The sequence below is a fragment of the Prionailurus viverrinus genome, chromosome D1 (assembly GCF_022837055.1).
Source record: "Prionailurus viverrinus isolate Anna chromosome D1, UM_Priviv_1.0, whole genome shotgun sequence".
Lineage (NCBI taxonomy): Eukaryota > Metazoa > Chordata > Mammalia > Carnivora > Felidae > Prionailurus > Prionailurus viverrinus.
In genome coordinates, this window is record NC_062570.1 from 82,836,705 (window position 1) to 82,842,605 (window position 5,901).

Genomic DNA, 5,901 nt, shown 5'->3' on the forward strand with positions numbered 1-5,901 from the left:
AGAAGCAAATGGGAAGTAGGGAGGCTTCTCAGTTGGTAGAACTAATTGTGCTATATGCAAAGACTAATTTTAGTTTCTGAGTTTATGGTTTTCTCTTCTAAAGGCAGAGGTGGTTTCCTGGTTTTGGGGGGAAGTTTAACGTGGTCGGCCTTATTAGCCCTTGGGTTCATTATTAAACTAAAAAGATCAAGAGGAAAATGTTAGCTGATTATTTTGTCTACAGCTGGAAATCTTGTGCAGAATTGCTGAACTATAATCAACAGGTGAACTGTAAGAGGCAACTTTCTTAGGAATCATGTTAACTCATAATTGCTCCCTTTTGTCATCCCTTCTGAAAAATGGTGATATTGAATGGTCTCACATAGTGTTGATAAACTGATGGGGTTGGGGTAGGGGATCAAGTCCTTTGCCTCAAGACAGAGGTTTTACCAAGAGAATTCTCCATCTGGATTTTTATTTGAAATCTCCAGAGCAAGTTTTTAAATGTATGCATTCTCAGAAACAGCCTTCTTAAAGTGTATTCTTCTCATTTCATCTCTGAGGAGACTAAGGCACCGATATGGACACTCAAACTAGATTGTACATGTGATATTAACAAAATAAGACTGGAAAAATATATAATAACCAAATTAACATTACTATCCTTAGAAGTATGTCAATAGGAGGCCACATGCTTATTCTTTTGAGGTTTCCTTTGCTCCTAACTTTCTCCTATCTCCTTGGGAAAAAACATTCAGACTCGCTTCAGTCACATGGAAAAATTAATCTAAATACTTCAAAATTCTTTCTTTTTTAGCAAAAAAAAAAATGACATTTGCCATGTTCTACCATTTACATGAGATTTGGTACCTAAAGATTGTTAATATTTCCAAATGTCAAGTCCACCATTGAAGGATTATTTGCAGCTATTAAAGGTATTCCAAAGAATGTAACACAGACCTTTAAGGTAATTCTAAAGTTGTTAACAAGGCAATGTTTTTGGATTAAAGCTTTCTATGGAGGTGGCTATGTAGAGGAAGCCTCTGCTCACTTGCATGCATATATTCAGGTCTCCATGTTGCACAAACTATGGAGGGTCTCATTGTATTCTATGTAAATAATACCCCTTGGGATTTTGTAACAGAGGATTCTGTATATCCTACTTTGGATAGGATATTTTGTCTGGGAAAAAGTAATAGTATGGCTTGAATTGCTCTCCCAGTCTTCATGGCAGCCATCCTTTATAGCATCCTTTTACCAGTCTAAGTCAGAATATCAGGCCCTTGTGGGTTATAACAGTTTTCCCCTTAAGTATATTTTTCATCCTGTGGAGTCACTGAGTGATAGTCCTATTTTATTGCTAATTATTCTCTGTCATATATGGGACTTTCAAACAAATGGGCACTACCTTCTGGAGATGTTAGGTTTTTTATGTTTTCACATTATTTTGTAATTTTTATAGGACAAAAGTGGCAAGGTTAGAAACATTTCTGTCTTAAAGTTGGTGACACGGTCTGGGTTAATGCTAGTCAAAAGGCTTGGAGTTTAAACCTCAGATGTGGTTGAGAACTTTACTGCTGATGTTGTAATTTTCCTTTAATCTTTTCATAAACAACAACAACAAAAAAGCACAGTTAAGAGGGAGATTGGAAAAAATGACAGAAACTCCTAAAAAATCCAAGAATAGGAATTGGTCATTGGCCCCATTTAACCATTTAGGTTTATAGGTCACATTAATCAATATTTGGTTTCATAGCAGATGTGGAGGAAGTGAAAAGTCTGGATTCCAAAAGAACCCAAGAATACTGAAAAGTATCACATTTCACACACGTGGGGGAAAAATGGAGAGAGAAAAGATTTATGTGTATCTGAAAGCAATAAGGATAAAAAAACTCCTCATCAAAATCACCGTTGAGAAAACAGATTTGAATTCTGCCTAGAGTTCTCTTAATTAAGTTTCAACATCAGCAAGCCATGAGTAAGGAGTATACTCCTCAGTACAACAGTGATCTGGTGTCCCACCTCGCAGAAGAACACTTTAAAATCACACATGTAAGTATCCACGCACAAAGGCAGGCATTCCATCTTTCTCTCTCTCTCTCCATCCCTCTCCATCTCTCTCTCAAAACATTCGGAGTTTAGCTCCTTGTATCTTTTGCAGAAGATCTTCTGTACCTTTTGTTCATTGAACAAACCTTTACTGAACTGTCTCGGAGGGCCAGCCTTGCCACTAGGTAAAGAAATACACAGAGAAGTTTGACTGGTGAAGCAAAGAAACCCCAAATGGTGAAAATTACTAAAAATAGGAAGGGTCTTGAAAAAATATTGGAGCAAAATTGAATGTGGAGAAGGAGAACACTTGCTCCCCTCCTGGCATCCACTCGACCCAGATGTATTTGTTAATTCCTACTGTGTGCTTGCTGTGTGCCGGGCACCCTGGAGAATATGACAAAAGCAGAACAGAGCTTTCTCTTCTCACCAACCTTGAACTCATATTTTTAAGTCTTATGATACTCTTCTTTCCAGGCCCTCTTGAACCCAGTCTTTGCTTGCAGTCACCAAATCACACAGCTGGATGCTAGCAGCCATGTCTGCCCATTTCCAGCTGGCTTGACTATGTAACACAATTACAGATATCCTACTAATAATTTGAATCAGTTGTTTACCAGTACAGTTATTTTAAGGCCGGCATGTGACTGCTCCTGGCAGGTTGGTGAACAGAGGAAAACGGGAAATGAATGAAATCATTTATTAACATTGAAAATAACAATTTGAAAGGTGCTGCATCCTGGGGCAAATAGTACTTGGCTGCTGCAAATGAGGGAACGGGAATTTTCCAAGGAAAGGACTTACCTGAAAGAATTTTCCCAAATTTGGTTTTGGTGTCATGGAAAAACACTAAATTCAAAACAGTGTTACTGATTGCCAGACATGTCGTCAAGAATCACATGCTCGCTAAGAACTATAACATGAACATTGTTGTTCAAAATAACTGCAACCTTCATGCCTTGAGTATATCCTGAAGATAAAAGAGAAAGAAAGAATAAAACAGGATGTGGAATTTTTATTGTGCACCCATGCATACCGGCCTAGTAATAACGATGTTTCCACAAACACCATGTTGTCTACATGTCACAACACTGGGACACCTGGGAGTTAGAATTGCCAGTTTACAAACAGAAAAAAAATGGAGGCTTGGAAAGAGTTAAATAACTTGACTTAGGTGACACAGCTTGTAGATAGAGTGTGACTCAAATTAGGATTCATGTCTTTCTATCAAACTGCAAGTCTGCCCTGACTCCAAGTACTCTCTCCAATAAGGGGACTTATGTGAGGGAGTGGGAGCTTTGGGGGGAAATTCAGAAATTTTCTTACTGAATGATCAGTTTAAGTCATGTTAAACTCCTAAGTCACAAATCGTACTTTATTTATTTACTTACTTTTATTTATTTATCAAAACACAGGCTACTTCGTGGATTTGTGTGTCATCCTAGCCCAGTGGCCATGCTAATCTCTCTACCACTCAAATTTTTAGCATATCTGCTGCCCGAGTGAGCACCAAATCATGTTTTAATTCAGTCTGGCAAATTATGTATTAATCATATTTTCCTTGAAACGTCTGTAAGTCTAGAGTATTATTAAAAATTGAAAAACATTTTGATTGGACAAACATTTAGTTGTCTTGTCCTTACCTTTATCCTGGGACTCTGCATTACTTGGGGGATGGGCAGTGACCCAGGAAGTCAGTGGGTAGGGAGAAAGATAGGTCTGGAAGTTGTCACTAAAAGGACCAAAGGATTTTATCATACGGAAATAATCAAATAAGTGACAACTTTTGAGTAAGGATGTTCATTGCAGTGTGATGCACAGTGGCAAACTCAGCAGTGCCCAAATGTCCAACATAAGAATTTGGATAAATAAGAAGCTGTTTTGTACACTGGGGACGCTTTCAGTGGTTAACAATAGTGGTGTGTTGATTGATGGTGGATATCTGGGGGTTTGTTATCCTATCCTGTTTTGTGTGTGTTTGAAATTTCCCATGATAGGGGCGCCTGGGTGGCTCAGTCCGTTGAGTGTCTGACTTCAGCTCAGGTCATGATCTCACACTCCGTGAGTTCGAGCCCCGCGCCGAGCTCTGTGCTGATAGCTCAGAGCCTGGAGCCTGCTTCAGATTCAGTGTCTCCCTCTCTCTCTGCCCCTCCCCCGCTCATGCTCTGTCTCTCTCTGTCTCAAAAATAAATAAAAACATTTAAAAAACATATTTAAAAAAATAAAAAGAAATTTCCCATGATGAAAGATTTTTGAATATTGACCATCTCATAAATAATTTTGTGATATGTATGTGGGAAAAGTACATTATTAAATATAGTAGAAATTTCCATTGTTCATCTGCATTTTCCTCCCCTTTCAAGTATGTGGGAGGATTATATTTCCCTGTCCCCTAGCAGTTGAGCAAAATCATATAACTGGCCAATAGATGTAGGTAGAAGTGACATGTGTCACTTTCAGGCTGGAGCAATTAATTGCCAGTGTGTGACTTTACAGCCCTCTTTATTCCCTATCTCTGTGAGCCTTTGTCCCTGGATGAGACCAACACCGAACAGGTTCCTGACAAAGCAGAGTGGACATGTAGTGTGAGCAAGAGATAAACCTTTGATTCGAGAGCCACAGAGATGTTTGCTGCTTGGCACTGCTTAACGTATCTTGATTGGTAAACAAACAATGTAACTTGACAAGAATACTCAGCTTGCTCCTTCTGTTCTGTAAAGTCTTTATGCAAATTGCATTCTCTGGATAGCTTCTCCACTTAAGTTCATATTAAAGAAGTCAGAGCCCATAGGATTTGGCAGGTCATGGAGTCCAGTTATAAACACTGAGGCCCAGAGAGGTCAAGTGATTGCCTAAGACACAAAGATTCAGGACCAGTTCCTAGCAAATATATTCATTTTATTGTTTGTCTCTCCCACAGGGATTTTTGCCTGCCTGTCCAGCTGTAATTAATCTGTAACTCAAAAGGATGAATGAGTGATAATAACAATGTATACATATACAATGCTATCAGTAATACATATTATCACATTTTACTCTTTTCTAACTTGGAGAAAGGTAAAACTATAATTATTTAAAAATTGAGGCCTAGAAGAAGTAAGTGATCTTCTCTAGATCAAAATCACACAGCTGAATCATAATAGTTTACAATTTGCTGTGGTCTTTTCCTGTACTAAGCATCTTCCGTGTTTTATTTTATTTGACTCTCCCAACAATCTTGCAGGATCAACTGGATTGTCATTCCCCTTTTATAGGTGAGGAAAGAGACAAAGAAAAGTCTATGGAATTTAATTAATTCATTCAGCTAACATTTGCTAAATACCTGCGAAGTCCAAGCAGTGCTGTATGCACTAAGAATAGAGTACTGGGCAGACAAAATCCCTTTCTCATAAAGTTTACATATCTGGTGGGAGGGTGGGGGGGAGAAAGTGATGTCTATCAGGAGCCTCTGATGCCCCCTCATAGCCCCTAAGCCATATCTCTGAGTTGAGCAGCTCCCTGAAGGCTCCCATCACTTGGCATTGATAGTGTGTTACCTCAAAAGTGCACCTAACATCTTTGTTTTCCCTCCCTGGAGGTATTTTGGCCTATAAGCAGCTCAGATGTGGGCAAGGAATTAGCACCTGTGGATGCAAACTTCAACCAACAGAGAATGGGAGCTGATGGATAACACTCCCAATTCCCAATGTAGACAGGCAAATAATAAGAAGTTTAATGAGCAATTATATTAAGTGCTATCACAAATGTAAAGTAGGGTGCAGGGGTAGAGAGGGATCTTGGGACAGGGATGGCAAGGCTCCGTTTGTAGGTTGGATATCCAAGAAGAACCTCTCTGGGGTGGTGGATGGTGAACTGATGATAAGGAGGCAGTTC

At 39.1% G+C, this 5,901-nt stretch overlaps 1 non-coding gene across 1 annotated transcript; it reads right to left on the reverse strand.

The window, feature by feature from the left end:
* Positions 1 to 3,433: 3,433 nt before the first annotated feature.
* Positions 3,434 to 3,538, reverse strand: LOC125147266 (U6 spliceosomal RNA). Its single transcript, XR_007145097.1, has one exon. It is a non-coding gene; the product is annotated as a U6 spliceosomal RNA (small nuclear RNA).
* Positions 3,539 to 5,901: the final 2,363 nt, after the last annotated feature.